Consider the following 22,497-nt stretch of genomic DNA (forward strand, 5'->3'; position numbering starts at 1 on the left):
CGCTTTCCTATGTACCGTAGAAGTCAATTTATTGAAACAGAATTAGAGATAAATACGCAAAATGTTGTTGTGAAGGTGAAGTTATCCCTTGTATTTAATTAAGCACTTGAGCACTATGCCTAGAAGGCAAATGGGGGAGTGGGCGTATAGCCCCACCATTCTTGACTTCTGCACTAGACGGAGGTGCACTTCGATTTCCAAGGCTAGACATAGAAGTGCTTAATATTTTTGCAGTGGCGTTTGAGATTTCACATGTTCATATTTAGTTATGTAACGTAATTTCTCATATTTATACAAATTTATATAGTAGAAAATTAAGAAAAAACTCTTATCTCTAGACTTCAGCTTGCAACCATGTTGATATAGGCAACGGCAGTCTCCTGATGTATCAGTTGCTTTATTTCTTTACCATAGGATTTATGTGTCACATACTGGTACGGTAGGTTATTGAACTTTAGCACATAGCTCTTGAATCATGTATAATATGAACAAACATTGCATGACAGCTTATGAAGGAGAGCGCTAAAAAGGCCATACAAGACCTATCCCAACTTGGAGTATGTTGAGCCAGGCTTGCATCTTGTTAATTCAAAAGAGTCTTAAACCAGAAGCACGAGAAGGAAAAAAGAGGAGAAAAAAGTAATGCGACTATAAAAAAAAGCAAAGACGTTTGTCACGTGATGTACGCAACTTATCCCTCCCGCCCTCTCCCCCGTTCCCAGCGTTCATTCTCTCTCTTTCGCACATCTCCTGCTTCACATTCAAAAGGGGTTAAGGAACATTACAAGGTCATTGCGTGTTTGAAAGTTGTTCGAAAAAGAGTGCGAGTCTGCGGCCTCCTTCTTTCCATTTCGCTGTACTTTTCTGAACGACGGGGAGGCGCACATGTGATCTGAGGAAAGAATAGGAACAATTCTTGCAAACAATTGCAACGCGACTAGTGAGTTGAGTGCCATAGCGCAACGTGCGCCAGCGAGACTGTAAAGCGAGTAAGAGAAGGAAATTATTTTTCTGCATTGCTGGGTAAGTTGACACTCTTGGTTTAATTCTTACTTATTTTCGTGTTTACTGTTGTAGATTTCGTCTTGCCCAATATTACTGAATATAGGAGCGTAGCTAGTTATGTGGGCAGTGGGAACACGACATGTGTCAACAGGTTAAGAAGAAAATGTGTATGCTTGTATGCAAGTAGAGATGTTTCGATTAAATTATTCTCAATTTCTTATTTTATTTATGTGATTTTCAACCACGACACTTATAATTTGAAAGTTTATGACTTTATCATGATCATCATGAACGTTGCCGAGTAGTGGTTAGGATTCTTATACGTAGGATATCAGTCTTGACCAATTGCTCGTAGTTTTCCGTAGTTACTTTAGGCGGGTGTTGCCATAATAGCTTAAAGTATACCACGACCACTTCTTTGACTTTAACCAATTTATCGTTCACAATCATGCAGCCATTTGTGTAGCCTATGCATGTGAATAAACAGCGTTAAATGACAACAAATTATCGTCAGATGGCACGTAGATGGGCCATGAAGCCATGACCACGAAGCTCGAAAAATTCTTGGAGTGTGTTTTTCTTCCTATTCGATGCTATTTCGTGTTCACTTCAAACGATCTTTCATTTTAATGATGTGCAATAGAACGAATTATATTTTTATTTAATTTGTCGTCTTAATATTGTGTTTTGAGCTATTTTAAATATTTATTTGTTTCTTTTGTGGTCGAGAAAAATGTTCTTCCTGTTATCCTTATAAGCATCAGTGTTCAAAAACCTGTTTTCATTTTACACTATTTATATTTGTGATGCATTCTGAGGTATAAAATAGCCTAACTGCAGTGTAATTTCAAACAAGTGCAATTCCAAGATTTTATTCTTTATTTAGCGAAGCTTTATCAGCTACATAGATTATACACAATCGAATGTCAATATTAATAATAATAGTGAATTATGTAGGAGGAACCTGTCATGGCCTGCTCTAGGACAGTATACTAGAATATGGCATGGGCTCAGACAAAGTATGAAAACTACTAGGTAACTGATGTCTCGAACACGGGGACTTCTGAATTCGAAACGCGAGTAAAATATAGTGAAAGAATTTCACCGCATTTTTTCGGCGTAAGGAGTGTGTAAGCTTGTAAAATTTATAATGTTGCAAATTGTTATAGGATGCAATGAGTTCTAATAATAAGAATCCTTTTACGTGTTTTATAAACGTAACAAGCGCAGGAAGTAGAGAATTGTGAAACATATTTTAAACCAGGCTGTGTACAACGCGTTATCTGCGCATTACTGGAAACACAAGAGGACATCAATATCGTTTATGCATATTTTATTTTTACCAAGTGAAATTATTATCACCTTGGGATAGGTTAGGAGTGGGCACTGGTCTTAGACTTGAAATGTTTTTATAATGTATAGTACATATGAGCAGGATTTTTAGTGGTCTGCATAACAGTCTGGCTACTGACCTGCCCCAACCACACTTACAATGGGATAGATACGGAACGGCAACTACCTTTCCTAAAAACATTCGCCATAAACAATTTATTTGAAGATACATTTGGAGAAGTGGATATCTAAACGAGCCAACCGCTTTAAAAACGTTAATACCCGAGAACGCATGATAGAAAGTACTTTAAAAACTTGGAATTGTCTCTAAGCCAAGAACTCGGAGCGAAGCTTTGAATGTCTGATGACCTGACAGCATTAACCATTTCGAGCACATCACATTTTAACACGTGTCACAGCCTGATGGACGCCACAATTGTCTCAACAGACAGCACGATGTATATGCATTTTATCAGAACCGGAATAGCTCAATCTGTACAGTGTTATGCTACGAGCTTGATGTCCGAGGAAATGGAATTCGATTTCTGGCAGGGGCAAGAAATTGTTCTCTTCTTCACAGCTTTGAGACCGGCTCTGGGGCCCACCGAACCTTCTGGGGGGTAAAGCGGCCGGAACATGGAGCTGCTCAATGACATCCTTCTGATGCCCAGGTTAAGTATCCTGTATGTGGAGTTGCACTATCACCACCCCCCCTACATCTTTCTAGCGTGATGCTTTATTAAGCAGAGATTTTACCTTTTACTTATGAATACTGATTAGCGTAAAAGACTCATTATCATATGTTCGCTAGTTATCTGCCTTCTTATATTTATTTCAAAAGCATAAACTTAACATAATAACTATAATATTTTCTGTTGTCTTGGTATCTTATCCCGACGAAGAGTGTAGATTTAGGGCATTTGAAAACGAAGTGACAGGAAAGATACTTAGACCTAAGAGACAACAGGAAAAAGAACGTATGGGAAAAATTGCATAATGATTAATTATGTAATTTATATTATTCGCGTATTATTGTTAGATCGAATAAGCAAATGAGGATGAGACTGGAGTTAACATGTAGAATACATTGATGAATAAAATTATATCAATATTTTGGTTGGAAACCTTCATGTTTAGAGACAACCCAAAAAAAAACTGGGTGTCCCAGGAAAGATACCATTGAAATGGATACTACTTCTTACATATTTTGTTAATAAGTCAGTCATATTCCTTACGTAACCGGATGTTTGGCTTCTACTACTGGATATCACATTCCTGGAAATTAATCGTTGCTTCTATGTAATGATGACTGCTGCCTCTGCGAACTGCTTTCGACAGAGCAATGATTAGTTAACCGCAGAAGCCATTTTGTGTCGAATGGAATGTAAAGATGAACATGAAACAGTTTTAAGGAGCGGTTATGTTACGGTTGAAATCGTTATGCCAGCAATGATTGAAGAAAAACTAAAAAAAAAAAGCGATAAGGTTGAACGAAAGGACTGTAGAGCCACAGATAGATAGATAGATAGAATAGATAGATAGATAGATAGATAGATAGATAGATAGATAGATAGATAGATAGATAGATAGATAGATAGATAGATAGATAGATAGATAGATAGATAGATAGATAGATAGATAGATAGATAGATAGATAGATAGATAGATAGATAGATAGATAGATAGATAGATAGATAGATAGATAGATAGATAGATAGATAGATAGATAGATAGATAGATAGATAGATAGATAGATAGATAGATAGATAGATAGATAGATAGATAGATAGATAGATAGATAGATAGATAGATAGATAGATAGATAGATAGATAGATAGATAGATAGATAGATAGATAGATAGATAGATAGATAGATAGATAGATAGATAGATAGATAGATAGATAGATAGATAGATAGATAGATAGATAGATAGATAGATAGATAGATAGATAGATAGATAGATAGATAGATAGATAGATAGATAGATAGATAGATAGATAGATAGATAGATAGATAGATAGATAGATAGATAGATAGATAGATAGATAGATAGATAGATAGATAGATAGATAGATAGATAGATAGATAGATAGATAGATAGATAGATAGATAGATAGATAGATAGATAGATAGATAGATAGATAGATAGATAGATAGATAGATAGATAGATAGATAGATAGATAGATAGATAGATAGATAGATAGATAGATAGATAGATAGATAGATAGATAGATGACGAAAGTCGCAGACTTCAAGCTATTTCATACAGATAGCGCTTTTCGGTAGTGTTTTAAATCCAAGTCAGATGAACATATTTTTTTAACATTTTTCACAAATATTCATATTTGTAAAGAGAGTAGTAGAAAGTACTCGTACTTTTAAGGAGCACAAAATAAATATAATTTAGCATGTTTGAGTAACCTGCATTCGACTTGGGCCAGGTTTATGACAAAGAAATACACTTTCTTCTTCGCAACCATATCCACGACGTTTCTGGGGCCCTTACAGTTTCGTAACCACCGTGTACAGGAGTGGTGAAGCTGATACCTCACTTCAATCTAATTTCAAGATCTTGAATGCGTGGATATTTACCACCACACCTCTTATTCATCTTTATGACATAACACACTTCGAAGAATGTAGGTCTACTTTACTACCAACTGTTACGTTTACTGGGTCATGAAAACTGAACTTTTGCAGTTGAAACATGAACGTAGGAGGGAAGTTAGTATGTCGCTTCCCAATTTATAAAACCTGCCAAGACCAGTATCGGATAAGTGACGGCGTGTCCTGTAATATCTAATCATTTTCCTTTTCCTCAAGTCACAGTCATTTGTTTCTATGACAGTACTATGCAAATGTTCGTCATGCGCGTGCGCGTTAGTCTTCATAAACAACATATTTCAAGCCAGTATGTGAAAGCTATGAAAATACGAACTCGAGGCTGGAGGTAATGTTTGAGAATATCTTTAGTGTATGTATGCAAGTGGATTAGCGCCAAGATCTGGTAAAAAAATAACTTTCATGTCTGCCTTATCATGCAAGTTTTCATAAAGAAGGCTTTGGGCATGAAGTTCCTCTAAATTATTTAATAATTAGGTTCATATCTCATACGTTTATTCTTCTCCAGTCCAAAGATCAACCGGTTAAACCTAATATTGCTTCGAAATGATAACTGTTCATTGTGAAATTCATACGAAACACACAAACATTATGCGCTCTGTGTGGGGAGAAAAAAAAAACGAAACTATTTCAGTGTTAAACTGGGTACTAGGTATAGTAATCTATCTGTCTGTCTGTCTGCCTATCTATCTGTCTATCTATATACACGTATCTATCTCATATTGCTCCCACTTGGAGCATACAGCATCCATGAAACCTTTCATTTCACTTCAGTTTCTTAATTTTAGACAGTCGGTAGGACTCCTTGGGTGGGAGATCAACCAGACGCAAGACCGCTACCTACACAGGACAACACAAACACGGAATAAGCGCAGACAGACGCCCATGCATTATTGAGATTGGAACCCAAAATCCAAGTGTTCGACCGGCCGAGAATTGTTCATGCCTTAGACCGCGCAGCCACCGTGATCGGCGAATAATGATATAATAGCAAATTATTAATTGGAAATGAAGTGGAAGGAAGCGGTTGTGGCCTAATTTAAGGTAATATCTCTGTATTTGGCAGGAGAGACTAAGAAAAACGAGAAAATCATCACTCAGGATATTCAGTGTCGCTTCAGAGTTTCGAACCGGACATCTTCCGAGTGAAAGTCAGAAGCTTTATCGTTTGCACCAGCCTGCTCCGTACTTTTTTTTTTTTAATGGATGACGTGAATGGGTGATGTAAAAGTCCAGTCTGTAAAGCGCTTGTTTAATCTCTAAAACTGTTAACGGGTGCTGATGCAATTTCGTACAAGGTGTTTACTTGAAAGGTTACTGAACTAATTTATTTTTGGCCCGTGTCGGTTTCAGTACAATCCTTCCTTTATATGAAGCCTAAACGGACTTGCTCCATCTCTCTTTCTTTTGCTTCGCTCTCTTTTTGTTTGTTTCTAGGTGAAATGTTTGTTGATGACCCTGACAAAATTAAAATACTCTTCTCGTAACTGCTGGGATCCGGTTGTTGGGGGGGGGGGGNAATTGTCCGATGTTGTCACAAGGGGGAAAAAAAAAGCGAATTGTCCGATGTTGTCACAAAGGAGTGCCAAGTGACCTCGCGTAAGGTATCAGTCGAATTGTGATACTAAACAGCAAGGAGTCCCAGTGACACACTCCAATCGAGAAGGCGTCATTGCGCGGCGTAATAGGGAACCCAGAGAGTCCTGAAACAGCGTTACTAAAGTGATTGGTCACAGTTCGATTCCTGGTAAGGGCAGAGATCGAGTTGTTCGGCAACTCGTCCAGACCCGTTCTGTGACCAACCCACCTTTTTGACCATCTGATAATATAGAAGGCAGAGCTCTGAGAAGATCTTACTACCTTCTCGTCTCCAAAGAATGCATGGAGCTATGCTCCTAAATATGACGTTGCATATACGCAGTGGCAATTATAGCTTTGTATTGGACTAAAATTTACATCAAATGATTTCGATAAGTGAGATAGGGCTGCTTCTTTCAACTCAACTGTAGTACCGGCAAATTATTTCGTAATGAAATAGAAAAAAATATTAAACATTAAAATATTAATATTATTAAAAAAACATGAATAATGTAAAAATGATAAAATTTTCACTCTTAAAAATCAATAATGGATGTTTAGATATTTAAAGGGTTGTTTCTTCCCAAAAATCTTAGAAATATCTGTACCCCACATTCTTTATATAAAAGAAGAGAAATATTAAAGCAGTGCTGGAAATAATGTGTCCCAGTATCTGAATGAAAATTGAAAACGAGATAGGTGGAGCATGTAGCATATGTGAAAGAAATTATGGTTGGAAAAACTCAGTGGAAGAAGCCCAAGTGGGAGATTTTGTTATAGATGGGACGGTAAGGTAAATTCTATAGCTGTGGGCCCGATTGTACTGGCCCAGAATATCATACAGTGGCTGGATTATTTTATAACTAAGGAATTTATGGGTTTCGTAACTACTGAAAATCATATAAGATAAAATGTAGGCCCATTTTACCAGCTTCACATCTAAGCCCGCTGTCCAGTGGGGGTACTGGTAGCTTTTCCCAAAGACAAACCAAGAGAAACATGGAGCTGACTACCCACTTTCATAACGTTTCAATGTTAAGAGCGCGTAGAGCTGTTCCTCCACTCCCCGATACATCTTCCTGAAAAATGCTGTCTTGGCAAGGCAGTGACCTAAATAGACGCTTGAATTTTAGACCAACCAGAGGTCTGCGATCCACACGTTGCGAACCATCATTTTAGAACCACTATGTTGCATAACTAGAGATGAGTGAAAGTCGTTAGCCATTTCACATATGAGGTGAATGAGGTGAAGTGCTTATTGGACGTCTGTACGAGTTGTACACATTTCGTAAGTACGGCTTGTGAAGCCAGACTAGTTAATGTGAAAATTGTAAACAAAACGCTGAAAATTAGCCACAGAATGCGAAACCGAAAGTTGCATCACAGCCCTTTTGAAGAATTGTACACCAGGTGGCGTGGAAGGAGTATAATAAAAGATACGTGTAACATATATGAAATGTTCTACGTAAGATTTGAGGTTCTCCAATTTTTATGTGGATCGAACAGTTTTAATGGTCACTTTGAATGAAGAACTACACACATCTTTGCATATCTCAACCATAAATTGCTAACTATTAACTAAGAAGAAAACTTTTGGACAAGCCTTCCAGAGAATAATGAAAGACATTTTATATCCAATGCACATCTTCCATACATCTCACACTTTCATCGTAACTAAACAAAAGAAAAACTCCGTGGTTTTAGTCCGCAAGCGAACTATACCGACCGAGCGGCCGCTACTTGACGGCCAAGTTTTTTTTAATTCGCGTAGTGGGCGGTGGATTCCAACTGGGTCTACTCGGCACGGCGCCACTGATTGTTCTATTGTAGCCTGCCCGGGTGATTATGATGATGGAGAATTTGGTGGAATGAAGATTGGCAGGGGAAACCGAAGTACTTGGAGGAAACCCGTCCCATCGCCACTTTGTCCACCACAAATCCCACTTGACTTGACTCGGGATCGAACCCGGGCCGCCGCTGTGGGAAGCCAGCGACTAACAGCTTGAGCTATGGCGTGGCCCTGTCGGCGAAGTTATTGCCACGTTTAGCGGATACAGGGTGTCGCGTTGTCAGCACAAAGGATTTCCACGGCCGTTAATTTTCGGTTTTCTAGACCGGAGCCGCTATTTCCTTGAAATAGCTCCTCAATTATCCTCACGAGGCTAAGTGGACCCCGTTCCTGACCCACTACTTATCAGAAAATTTGGTAGCGCCTGGAATCGAACCCAGGGCCTCTGGATCTGTAGCCAGGAACTCTGAGCCCTAGACCACAAAGGCGGTCAACTAAAAAGAGGAATATTAAATAACTTCTAGTGCAAGTTACATTTAACTAAAATTTCATTTTATATAGATTGCCTACCAGGAAATAAATCCCATAAAAAAAGGGCATACTATGAACGGCGGTGGTTGTGAAGAGTTCTGCCTTCTGGGATACAAACCTTTGAGGCCCGTCAAGTTCAATCGACGTTTCGGAGAAGCTGCTTCCTACCTGCTTCATGCTGGTTTCGTTCATGGCTTACTCTGCTGCAGTGAACATGGATTCGACATGTTCATCTGAAACGTCAGTTGACTTTCAGCGGATTACGCGGAATCTTATCCCAGAAAATAGAGCTCTTTAACTGCTCATTGATTAAATGATGCTCATATCAGTTGTGTGGACCATCCTGTGCACAAGAAGAACTATTCAGCTCGGTCGATTCTTTACGAAGATGAATATTTCTCATTTTAAACGACAAGAGACGGCATCAGGACACTCCTCTTTTTAGATTACGGTTTGAACCCATCTTTTCGGTATGTTTATATCTGCCCTTATCCTATCTTGTGATAATAGAGGCCACACATTTTCGAGTATTTGTTGAAGTAACTCCAGGAAATAGGCCGCGCCAATAGCTCAAGCGGTTAGTCGCTGGCTTCCCACCGCGGCTGCCCGGGTTCAAGCCCGGGTCTGGTCAAATGTGATTTGTGGTGGACAAAGTCGCGCTGGGGCAGGTTTTCTCCGAGTACTTCGGTTTCCCCTGCCAATGTTCACTCCACCAAATTCTCCTTCATCATAATCAGCGGGGGCAGGTACAATAGGCCAATGAGTGGCCGAAGTGCCGAATGGACTCAGCTGGAACTGGTATGTTCCTTGTATGTTTTTATGCTAATATTGTAAGTTCATTTCAAACATGGTAATGCAGGGGACTTAAATTTGGAGATTTTTGGAGCCGTTCTCTGAATTTGGCAAACACAATTGTAGCGTTGTGAGTTGCTTATTTAACGACGCTGCCAATATCGAGACTCTATACATAGAATTAATGACAAGGTGATTAATGAATATGGTGCATTTGGTGAAATGGGAATTGACAGGAGAAACGGAAGTTCTCAAAGAGTACATGTCCGAGTGCTACATTTTCCACCACAAACCATATGTGACTCATTCTGGGATCGAACTCGGAATGCAGCTAAATGAAGCTGCAACGACAAACTCGAAAGACATCGGACATTTTCTTAAAGAGCGTATAAAATAAATGAGAGAATTCAAATTTTTAATTATAAGTGGGAATATTTTCTGTGTAAATAGTCAATCAGATTTAATAAATCTTTTTATAAAAATACTTAACATATGCTCCAGCCAGCCCATGAGCGGGTCATGCCTTTAAAATTTATTCTTTTACAATGAACGTAATTATTTTAGCCACTGTATTTCCGAATGTATTAAATTACACAACGAGAAATTCTATTATTTTTGGAGCTTAATTGGTAATATAAAATGAGTTACTCGAAGAAAGAAAGAAAGAAGAAAGGAAAATTGTAAGAAAGAAATCACTTACTCGTGGAGCTGAGGGTCTCTTGAGAAACTGCCAATTGTGCAGCTACTCAAGAACTTCCCGGCGTTTTATGGAACCCGAAAAGAAAATGGGAAGGAAAATATGAATTTAATGAAGAGAGAAAGAAATTGAAGAATTCAAGGAAAGGAAACAAACAAAATGAACACACTCCGTGGTTTTAGTCCGCAAGCGAACTGTACCGACCGAGCCGCCCCCACTTGTCAGCGAAGTTAGTGCCAACTTTAGCTGATAGAAGGTGTCGCATGGTCAGCGCAACGGATCCCCACGGCCGTTAATTTCAGTTTTCTAGACCGGAGCCGCTATTTCCTTGAAATAGCTCCTCAGTCATCCTCACGAGGCTGAGTGGACCCCGTTCCAGACCCACTACTTCTCAGAAAATCTGGTAGCGCCGGGAATTGAACCCGGACCTCTGGATCTGTAGCTAGGAACTCTGACCACTAGACCACAAAGGCGGTCCTGTAAGAACCAAGGAAAGAAAAACGTAGGATCATATGAAATTGTAACTAGCACATTTCATTCAATGTCCTCAACTTTTCCGTCATCCTGACCACCTGAGCGTGAACACACAAAAGGTAATTGAACGTAACAGCGAAAAATTGTCGCGGGTTGCTACAGAGGTGACGATGAATCTCTCATGATGAATACATTCTCCTAGACGCGTCCGTAGAGGATGTGAGAGGTCAGGTTATCCAGTCGGGTTCATACATGCCATAGGAAAATGAAGGAGCATGTTTATGGGAAGTATTGAGTGCAACATGGGCATATATACTCCATTCTTCCTAGTGCGTCAACTGTATTTAGCCGATGTTGACAAACCGAATGAATGCGGAAACTTATTGAAATAATATTTGAAAATTAAGTTCCTACTTCACAGAGAACATACTGCGTCTCGATTACACAGACCGGTTAAAGAATAGATGCTATATGAAATTTATTGTTGTTATTTTCTTCTTTCGTGAAAATCACACGTAATTCATAAATGGACTCTATGGATAAAACGTACAATTTCTTAAATTTAAACACAGCAGAACAAACAGTATCCTCTTATAAGTCGCGCATGCGCGAAGAACGATCCTAAAAATCCTTGCGTAACATTATTTTTTGTGTTGTGCCCATGAACTACATAATTATTTGCTAGGCCATTTTTTGACTTCATGAATTATGAGGTCGAATTGTAATGTGAGCACATGTTGGGTTTCAAAGTACTGTCTATCAGAATAGTCATCTTGTGGGGGGAGTACTCGTAAAGGGGGGGGGGAACACGTACGTCGTAGTGTGCGCCCACAGGGTGAAGGAGTGGAGGCCTGTGCCCCTTGACATCTTTCGTCCGACAAAGACTGCATGGAACGCAACGTCCATTGTCTGTAGCAAATATAATTTCCCTGTATTTCCATGCAGGGATTAAGTAAAAACACAAAAACTCGGGAGTCTAGATTCGAATCTGTAGCCTCCTGAATATGAAACACCAATAATAACCATTTGATAAGCACAAATAATTCCCGCAAACCTTAAATGTTATAAGTATTGCTGAAGTAAATTATATTGCGTATTAAAAAGATTAACATTAATATCTACGTATACAGTAGATGCATCAGTTTATTGATAGCATATATAATATTGGGCTGCTTGTCATGGCGTCACCGCGTCAGCATATCAAATATAGCTATAAAACGTCGACCTTTTACCTGAAACATTTATAAGCCACTTCACAGTCGAGAAAATTTTATTTCTTCAGATTTTGGATCTCCTTTCCTGAAGATGGAGATAATATATCCCTCCGAAATGCTGTAAATTATTAAACAAATACAATAACAAGTTCTAAAAGACGGCAATTTAAAAACTGATCCCATTGGAACACCAAATCTAAAAAAATATAAACCATAAACGATTAAGCCACAGCGTGGTTTTTAAATGAAGTTGCCCCTCCCGAAATGAAAGCAAAGTATCTGTGACTAGGCATTAATTCTTTGAAGCATTTGTTAGAACTAGCCACATGTTACAGGTGTGTTTCTTATAGTTAACTTGTTTTCAAGAAGGAATGTAACATTATAAATAAAATTTCCTCAGAAGCTGTGTAACTTAACCAAGAAACAAAACCATATTTCACAACTATACAATGTACACTTGGACGCATTTGTCAGAAGCAATTATACATGAAATAATTCACATGGCAGCCATTCGTTGTAATATTGTGATATTTACTCAGATTTGCGATGAATCAAAATCATATAGGCTTAACGAAAGATAAAACAGGATTAATGCATAGTATTAAAGGCCTGCTGTTCTTATGTAACCCAAAAAACGAACTCTGTGGCCTGTAATCCGCAAGCGAACTCTACCGACCGAGCGACCGCCGCTTGTCGGCGAAGTTAGTGACAACTTTTGCGGATAGAGGGTGACACGTGGTCAACGCAACGAATCCCCACAGCCGTTAATCTCAGTTCTCTAGACCGGAGCCACTTTTTTCGTGAAATAACTCCTCAGTTATCTTCACGAGGCTGAGTGAATCCCGTTCGGTACCCACTACTTCTCAGAAAATCTGGTAGCGCCGGGAATCGAACCCGGGAGCTGTGGATCTGTATGCAGGAACTCTGACCACTAGACCACAGAGACGGTCATTATTGTGTAACCAGAAGAAGAATATATACATACGTCGTCTAATATATGCTTCAATGTCATATTAAAATGAGCACTGGAAAAAATAAAGCCTCTGACTACAACGCGGTGTAAAAATCAATAAGGACTTTCTTTCATTTTCACTTTATCACGATTGTTTTCTAGAGGGCATGTAACATGCCTTCTGTATAATTATCTCGAAACTCGCAAGACTAAAATCAATAAAATGTACTCAACATAAAATATGTGCATATATTTTCTGCACAATGTTTGCTCGAAACATGGTTCTGTGCGATAAATATTTAGCAAGATAGGCGCAAGAGATCTTGTAGGTCTTCATGTAAAATCGTCCTGAAACTTATTCGATGTAAATCAAAGTTGAAATCGCTCTACAAAATTTTCGTATGATTCTCAAATATTAAATTTATTGAATATTCGTCCAATGGTTTTCTGTTTGCATTTCGCTGACCGAGGGAACACAGAACTGTGAAAATGTCTCAAGAAATGAGATGTGTGCTGATATAGTTTTGGTGTTGCTTAACCATATATAAAGTTGAAGAGGGAATTAAAACAGTATTATAATTATTTACTCTTTTGCTTGATCTATTTTTCAACGTTTAGGATTTCTCCCTGCTGATCCCACCACATCCTTCAGGGTTTCAAACTTTTCCTTTTCACTCGATATCTGTTTTGCATTGACCTCTTGTGCTGTACATCATTCTCCGCCTCTTGCACGTGAGATCTCAAATGCCTTCCACATCTGTCAATATTATCTACTTCAGTGACTTCAAAACTTTTTTAAGTCTGAAGCGAGTTTGGTGTGAATAAGCCTTTTTTGGGTCCCTTCAACCTATAGGAAAGAAAGGTGACATGTGATTGAAAGTATCATTCTTATTGAATATCAATCATAATTTGTCTGTGACTGATGAGGTATTAAACGGCATGAGACTGGAGAAAAATGCATAATGAGGAGCTCACTGTTAGCCAAATATAAACAGAATGACGCCTTGTGATGTTGGGGTTTGAGTGCTCCTGAGACCCTGAGAGCTATGCCGGCGGTAGCGTAGCTACTGGTAGGGTCACCGATGCCTGAAAGGTCAAGAGGTAGAAGCCAGACTAAGAGGGATACTCTGGTCCTCCAGGTTGGGTGTTGGGCGTGAGGCTAACAACCTCACACCATAAAAACTAAATTGTTCAGAAACCAGACAATCAGCCTCGGATGGATGGACTGAACGGAAATCGACATCAGCGAAGGAGGTGAAATGGGTGGAGGATGTGTATGATGATCTCCGTAAAATGAAAGAGCAGAGAAGAATGGAGGCAGATTGTTCAGGAGACCAAAGCTCACCCTCAGCTGTAGCGCCGAGGGGAAGGCAGGAAGGAATAATTAGAATGAGCAAGCCGAGAAAAATGAGATGGTACGGAACGTAGCACGCATGGGGAGAAGATAAATTTATATAGGATTTGGGTAGGAAAGTTAGAAGGAAAGAGACGACTGTGAAGAATAATATTAAAACAGATTTGAGAGAAATAGGTTGGGGTAGTATGGACTGGATTAATCTGGCTCAGGATATGAAGCAGTGGCGGGCTCTTGAGAACACGGTAATAAACTTTCGAGTTCAATAAAATATTGGAAAATTCTTAATTAGCTGAGCGACTGGCAGCTTCTCAAGATCTCAGCTCCATGGAGTTTTTTTTTTTTTAATTCGCTTAGTGGGGGCTGGAGTCCAACTGGATCCACTCGGCACGACGGCCACTGATTGGCCTATTGTAGACTACCCCGGACCATTATTATGATGGAGCAATTGGTGGAATGAAGATCGGCAAGGGAAGCCGAAGTACTGGGAGAAATCCCGCCCCAGCGCCACTTTGTCCACCATAAATCCCACTTGACCAGACCAGGGATCGAACCCGCGCCGCATAGGTGGAAAGCCAGCGACTAATCGCTTGAGCTATGGCGAGGCCTCCAGCTCCATGGAGTTAGTTAATAATGTACTTTTCCTTTCATATTGTATAGTTTTAATTTAATGTGGCCTTTTCTCATCAATTTGCGTGTATGTTAATTGCACCATTAGTTTTTTCGTGGGCCCCCGAAAGGCCATGGCCTCTATTTTGGGAAACGCTGCTCTGCTATGTGTATCAGCTTCACCGAGCTGCGGATGTGGTCTCCTGGCCTGAGGAACCTCACGTGCTCTTCCTGCGCTCTGCACTTGCCTTCCTTTTCGGGATCAACAGTCGAGATCCTAACAGCAGAAACGGGTTTGCTGTTATTTTAAGAAGTCTTAATTCAATCTTTGACATATTTCTACCGAGTTCCTTCTAAATGATTCCGTCATTTTATTAAATTTATTTACTCCTGCCTTATTTTCGAAATCCACAACTTGAAATCAGCCATCTCATTCGTAGAAAACTAGAATTCGTTTGATACTCTTGGTGCGTGTAATAACCCGTTTCTCTGTCCCAGTTGCATTCTACCGTTATCTGAAACTTCACAGAATATCGCATTTGTGACAGTTGTGTTGTCTGAGTTAAAATCTTGTTGAGAGTTGAGGTTCTTTCCTCTGTCGTCAAGTGGTCAGAGTTCCTGGCTGCAGGTCCAGAGGTTCCGGGTTCGATTGTCGACGCTACCAGATTTTCTGAGAAGTAGTGGATCTGGAACGAGGTCCACTCAGCCTCGTGAGAATAATTGAGGAGCTACTTCAATGGAAAAGTAGCGGCTCCGGTCTATGATACCGAAATTAACGGCCGTGTGTATTCGTTTCGCTGACCATATATAGATTGCAATCTTAGGTCTTAATTGTTTGTAAATAGAAACACAAATAAATTAGATTAAGCTTATAACACAAAATATCCAAAACTGGGGAAAAATACTTTATGATGATAAGACACAAGTAGCCTATGTCATCGTACAGTGTTTTAAAAATCATAATCTATTAAGTGATAAATTTACTACAAATTTCACAACCATCAGAGCTTGAATTTTTATTATGATACAAGCACTCCGAAATCAATCACAGAACCCATATTGGTCACGGAAATTGAGGCCAAATAGAAGTTGAGGAACAATCCAGCCACTGATGACGTTTCTGAAATAAAACGCTCTGAAAAAATAAAAGGCCGGTACTTCTAACAGATAGGTATCTAATTCTTGGGGATATTAAATGGGATACGAAGACTGTGAACATTCTTACTGCTTTCTTCATGGATTTCCTCAGCCCTTCTAAGTGCTTTCGAATAGTACTTTAAAGTAGTACACGACCACTTTCAAATATTACCAACTCATCATTCATGGCCGTCCTGGCACTGGACAATACAGCTGTTTGTCTGTTTTAAATAAACAAATTGTTTTATTTCTTGCCACATTCATGTGTGTGCCATACGCCATTCTTGCACGTTTCTACTGAACAAGGATCTGCAGCTGGAGGAGGCTGGAGAGGTGGAGCGAGGATAAAAAAAAATTACATAACAGACAATAAGAAGAGGAGAGAGAAGTAAAGGATTAAATAAAAAAAGGAGTTGAGGAGACCGTCTGAAGGTCAGAATAAATACAGAGGGTGGGTGGGGGCGAGAGGGGGGAAGTGAGAAGAAAAATGCATAGATACATATGTGAGACAGAGATATGTAAAACTTGGAGCACAGTTGATATTTATCTAATTAGTAATTAGTGGAACCAGACCGGCATCGAAGTTAACATATGAGCATCGCTAACGTCCTAACAGAGTAAGAACACGAAGAAACATTGGTATCGATGTCGTATACAGTGCATTGCTGGTACGGGAGTCGATAGAAATAAATCGAGATAGAAGATAATATTAAGACATTGGCATTTGTTGTAACTAAATAGGAATCATAGGAACAGATAGATATTACTTACTTACTTACGGAGCTGAGCCCTTCTTGAGGAGCCGCCAATTATGCAGTTACTCAAGAATTTCCCAGAATTCTATGGAACCCGAAGGTTCATTACAGTGTTCACAAGAGCCTTCCACTGATCCCTATCCTAAGCCAGACCAATCCAATCCATACCACTCCATCCTATCTCTCTAAGATTCATTTTAATATTGTCCACCAACCTACGCCTTGGTCTTCGCAGTGGACTCTTTCGTTCTGGCTTTCCCACCAATATCCTATATGTATTCTTCTTCTTCCTCATTCGTGCTATATGCCCTGCCCGCATCCTCATTGGCTTGATCATTCTAATTACATTCGGGCAAGAGTACAAGTTATGAAGCTCCTCATTATGCAGTTTTCTCCAACCTCCTGTCACTTCATCTCTCTTCTGTCCAAATATTCTCCTCCAGACCGTTATAGCAGATAATATTAAGGTTATAGTCTGCTTGGATTTCTTGCCATACATCCTGGTACCCGGGTAGCAACGTTAGGTTTCTTCCATTTTTCCCCATTAGGAGAACATCCCTCATTAGGGCCTACAGTTCCAGTTGGTTTTGCCCATTGTTCCGTTTCTAAAACTCTATTACACATGCAGCGTATATTTGTGTTCCCTCCTCGGCCCACTTTTGTGTGCTGAAGACGGTGGCAGCAGGATTCTTCTAAGCGTTGGCGCCTATGTACCAAAGTACACGGTGTCACATACCAAATGATCGTAATCCATTTTTATAATATCAATTTTAATATTGTTCTCCTTGTCGAGTGCCTACATAAGATTGCACCATTTTATTCTGTTGTAATAGCATTTGATCGCTGTGTGTTAAACACTGTAATACTTGTTTCATTACAGTTCGTATTTAGTAATACCTCAGCCAGTGGCTGGATACAGACTCTAAGGTTAAGTTAGAGTAAGGCACCGCATGACTTTCTTTGTAGGACGCTTCGGTAATAAAACTAGAGAGAAAAATTACAGGAAATTATTGCGGGTCTTAACGTGAAGTTGTAATGTACATGTGAGCAATATAAACAAACACTATGCAAACATTTATGAACATCTGTGATAACAAGTGTAATTAATATAAGTGTATATAGTGGTCAGAGTGCCTGGCTACAGATCCAGAGGTTCCGGGTTCGATTCCCGGAGCTACCGGAATTTCTGAGAAGTAGTGGGTCTGAAACGGGACCCACTCAACCTCGTGAGGATAACTGAGGAGCTATTTCGAGGAAATAGCGACTCCGGTCTAGAAAAAACGAAATTAATATCCGTGGGGATTCGTTGCGCTGACCACGCGACACCCTCTATCCGCTAAAGTTGTCACTAACTTCGCCGACAAGCGGCTGTCGCTCGGTCGGCATAGTTTGCTTGCAGACTAAAAACCACGGAGTACATAAAATGTAATAGGGATATTTCGGCTATATTATTAGGTCAAATAAACGTAAGAGGTGTGGAACATAGAAAATGTCCCAATCACTATCAATTCTACAGATTTTGAAGATAAAAAAGAAATTTGCACAGATTCCAGTACAAAATTGGAGAATGGGCAGTCCTAAATTAGAATGGATAGAGACTTGTACAAAATATAGATTGAAAATTTTAGTAACGGTTGTTTATTTGACGACGCTGTTAAGAGCTAAGAATATTTAACGTCAACAGATAGGGTTATTAATAATGAATTAGAAAGTAGGAGGAAGGAAGTGGACATCACTAATTCGGTATTGGCCTAAAGGGACTGAGGAAAACTATAAAAAAGCCTCAGTCAGGATAGTCGGTCCCCAAACCGAGAGATCAGAACCCAGAACCTCCTTAATATGAACAGCAATTCAATAAAATCTTCTGTAAACTTAGGTGAATCTGTAAAGTTGTCCGTGTTAATTAATAATTTCACTTCGTCTTTATAAAATAGTTCATATGTACTTAGCATTTTTTCTTCTACTTAATGAAGTAGACCTGTGGCTCGTTCCACGTTCTTATCCCTCCTTCGGCTAACTCTCGGTTTAAATCGGGCAGTTTTCCTTCCTCTCTATCCCCCGCCTCACACTTGCGTTTCTCACCAGATTCCTGTGAGCTTACATTTTCTAGTAACGCATAAGCAAAACAGACATTCCAAATTCTTCTGTAAATGTAGAGCTGTCCCTGTGCTTAATTATCACAGCATAAGGGCGTATGGGGAAGTGGAGGTGTAGTTCCAGGTATATGTATCCTCCGCTATAGATGGAGGTGTGTGGTCAGTTTCAAGTCTCCTTTCCTCCGGAGAAAGCGCTCCAAGCACCCACTCAACAGAAGCCTCGTCTATACTAGCACTAGACCGATTGTGGGTTCTTTCTGGAAAATTTTTACAGATACTGAGCAGGTTTGCGTACTGGTGAAGCCATAGATTCGTATTCAGGGGGTGCGAGGTTCGCATACCGTCTGTTCTGTCTGAGATTTTTCGTGATTTTGCCCAGTCTTCCTGTAAATGCTGGGGTAGTACCTAGTTTAAGCGAAGACGGCTTTCTTACAAATCATTTCCAATTCGCCATTTGCTTATCATCAAATCGTTCTGCGCTGTACAGTTAAACTACTGATACCGCTGTAAAGCAACCCACAAAGAGATTTACTGATTTACCAGTTCTGATACTGCAGACCCTGAAACAACGCGAAATGCGACAGTCAGCATAGCACGGCTGGACTCTGCTCAGTGAAGAAGCTGCATGCGAGAGTCATCTCGTAGTGGACATCTGAAATAAAAGAGTGTGACACCCACTTATGACGTCATGACTATTGATACAGGATGCTGCCTGGAGGTGGGAGGAGGGTAGTTGAGTCTAGGGATCTGTGTGCTGTAATCGAGAGAAATTTGCAGAGACGATTCTAAAAGAAGTGTTCAGACCCTGTATAGATTTTACCGTCGTATTTGCATGGCAGAATAATGTTTTATGGAGTAAGTTCTTGGCGTTGTCCCCTATATTGCCAAGTGTGACCGATTGAACAGTTTCTGTAGTGCCAGTAATTGTAGGAGTGTTTCACAGATGTATTTGTGCGCCTACTGCTTCAGCTTCGAGCATTTTGTCACCTCGACGCATGTAAACCTGCCTTTCTCACTCAAGTGATTATTTTGAGTTCCTGCTAATATATATTAACCAATTAAAACTTTAATGTAATTTAGCCACATGTCGTTAGCTGCATTCATTCTGGCTTTTATCTAAAGGAAACTTCTTCTTCTTCTTCTTCTAGTTTACCTGTGCGATACTATGATCTGTGATTTCAGAAATAAAATAAATCCAGCCTGCAGGGGTCAGAGTTTCCAGGCTATACGACTAATGTCTAGGTTAGAAGGCTGTGAATTTAAATTCGAATCAGCTGAACTGGACATTTCCAACTGATATTAGAGTAAATACGAAAACAAGAACTAAGATTAAAGTAACTTGTTATAAAAGTGTTCGTATTTGAACTCTTTCACACCTACTGTCATGTTTTCGTGATATGACATGACCTGTCATGGAGACGTGTAGTCTGGTAGATATTTATCAATTTTCATCAGGAATCTATTGCTTCCTTCTTCAGGGTAAAGGCAGCATATTCCTCCGAAACGTGTGTACGAGTAATTATCAATCAGACTATGCAGCGACATATCGTAGAAGACCAAAATCCTTATATTCAGCGATATGAGAACATAAAATCATATATATAAAACAATTTTTGTGCAAATATTCATATTAAAAATCGCCGTTAAAGATTACAGAATCTGTCATATGTCTATGTATGTTGACGAAAGTACGAAATATCGAAGATATTCAAGAGCTAATTGTCAGTACATCCGTTAAGATCACACCACAAAAGGAAATCCATGCCTTTCTCTTGGACAAGGAAAATCCTTTACGCATTGGCGTCTGCGTGAATAACGGACGTATGGCACATATAAAATATTATATATATATATACATATATATATATATATTCCAATATTGCGTATGGTTCTACAATTATGAGGTCCCTGTGTTATCGTTTCTTCATCTGAACTCCAAAAAATGCACAGATTTTCTTCATGATATATAGTATTTTCGAGAAAATTATTAGAAAATATTAGTTGTTTAAACCACCTAACAAAAATGAAGGTAAATATTTAGTACCACTTAAAAACATCTCAAGGTATGGCACAGAGAAAGACAAATTTGTCGTCTGCATGTCGAAACATGTAGCGTTACAACCAACAGCTAATAGAAACAAATGTTGACACAGTAGTGTCTATTTGTCTCTTTCAGAACTATTGTACAGACTGTCCCATTATAATGACACGCAGGATGCATTCCATAAAGATGGCACAGAGAGTTCGAGTCCTCCACTTGGGATGACAATATTTCAGTGCTTTCTGTGTTACGCGGTAGTGTAGTTGATTGAGGAATTAAGCTACAAGCAGTAAGGTCGAGGGTTCGAGTCCCGATGGGGTGTTTTTTTTTTTAATTGACCTAATTCTTCCAGCCGCACTATGGAGCTAGTGTCGACTTAGCCTCTAACAGAAATGCATACCAGGAATCTTCCTGGGATATAAAGAGCGGTCGGTGCTTAAGGCTGATAATCTTACCGCCATTTATGAGTCGAGAAAATGTGGGAGCCTCGACGTCTCACAGCCCTATAGGACTTCACGGCCTGTTACAGGAATACCTTTAACTTTCTTTGTTACGCTGTTGTAGTGGAAGCCTTGAGATTATATTTGTACCGTTTGTCAGAATAAGGATTTATCACTTCCATACGCTGTGCGGATCATGACACATGTCTGTATATAAAACCACGTACCGACGAGTCACCGTACTGCGCAGACGCCCCGAGGTCGAGAAAAAAGGCAATGAATTGAGAAGGAAGAGGATAAGTAGGAGACAGAGATGGACAAGGGGACAAGGTGGAACAGAAGATGGAGGAAAGAAAAAACAAAATGAAGTTGAATAATTTTCGTGTCATCTATATACAGTATTTCTGTTTTCTAAGATAACATCCATTTTGTTCTTGGGGGACTGAAAGTGCCAGAGCTCCATAATGAGTGAAGAAGCCATGGCTGAAGAACTACAGAGGAACGTGCAGTTCTGATCACATAGTCTGGAGCGTTATTTTGTTCATTGAAAGTTCAATTTCAATATTGAAGTGTCTTTACTCTGCAGATAACCTCTTAGCATAGTTCTTTTCCATATTCATTGACTTCATGGGTGGGTTTTGTGAACTTTGTTCTACGATTTTTATGCACAAACGGCGATATTGCGGGTTGAAGATACAGAAATGTTCGTGATATGGGATTGCTCTATGAAGTCATACATTTACTTCAGGGATGGCGTCTGAAACTCAGTCATTTTTAAGAATCTCGTGAACAGCCTTATAGTTGTTATCGTACTGGAAGCCTCTATAGCCCTTCTCTGCAATACAGAGACATGTCAGTTCGATGGGAAACAAGCCACTTTAAAACGCATTTATATGCAACTTTTCACGTAAAAAGACACAAGAAAGTTGCGAGCTTAACTCCTTAGGCCTGATTGCTGGTTGCTTTGATTTCTAGTCAGAGATCTTGTACGGTTGAATTATAATTTTATTTTATATTCGTAAAGAAAATGTTATTTAATGATAATGGAATTATTATTACTGTTATAATTATCGCTTA

The 22,497-nt window shown here is 39.4% G+C and overlaps 1 protein-coding gene across 8 annotated transcripts in view; it reads left to right on the forward strand.

The window, feature by feature from the left end:
* The window catches only part of LOC111866476 (zinc finger protein 384), a 448,072-nt gene that overhangs the window by 221,247 nt on the left and 204,328 nt on the right, over positions 1–22,497 (forward strand). Inside the window, exon 1 of one of the 8 annotated variants that reach the window (XM_033752271.1) lies at positions 696–1,023. The exons of the other annotated variants lie outside the window; for them this stretch is intronic. The gene's annotated coding sequence lies outside the window, so the exon portion shown is untranslated. Of the gene's footprint in view, positions 1–695; positions 1,024–22,497 lie in introns of those variants that run through there. 8 annotated transcript variants of the gene reach the window in all.

The sequence above is a fragment of the Cryptotermes secundus genome, unplaced genomic scaffold, assembly GCF_002891405.2.
Source record: "Cryptotermes secundus unplaced genomic scaffold, Csec_1.0 scaffold320, whole genome shotgun sequence".
NCBI classification, from domain to species: domain Eukaryota; kingdom Metazoa; phylum Arthropoda; class Insecta; order Blattodea; family Kalotermitidae; genus Cryptotermes; species Cryptotermes secundus.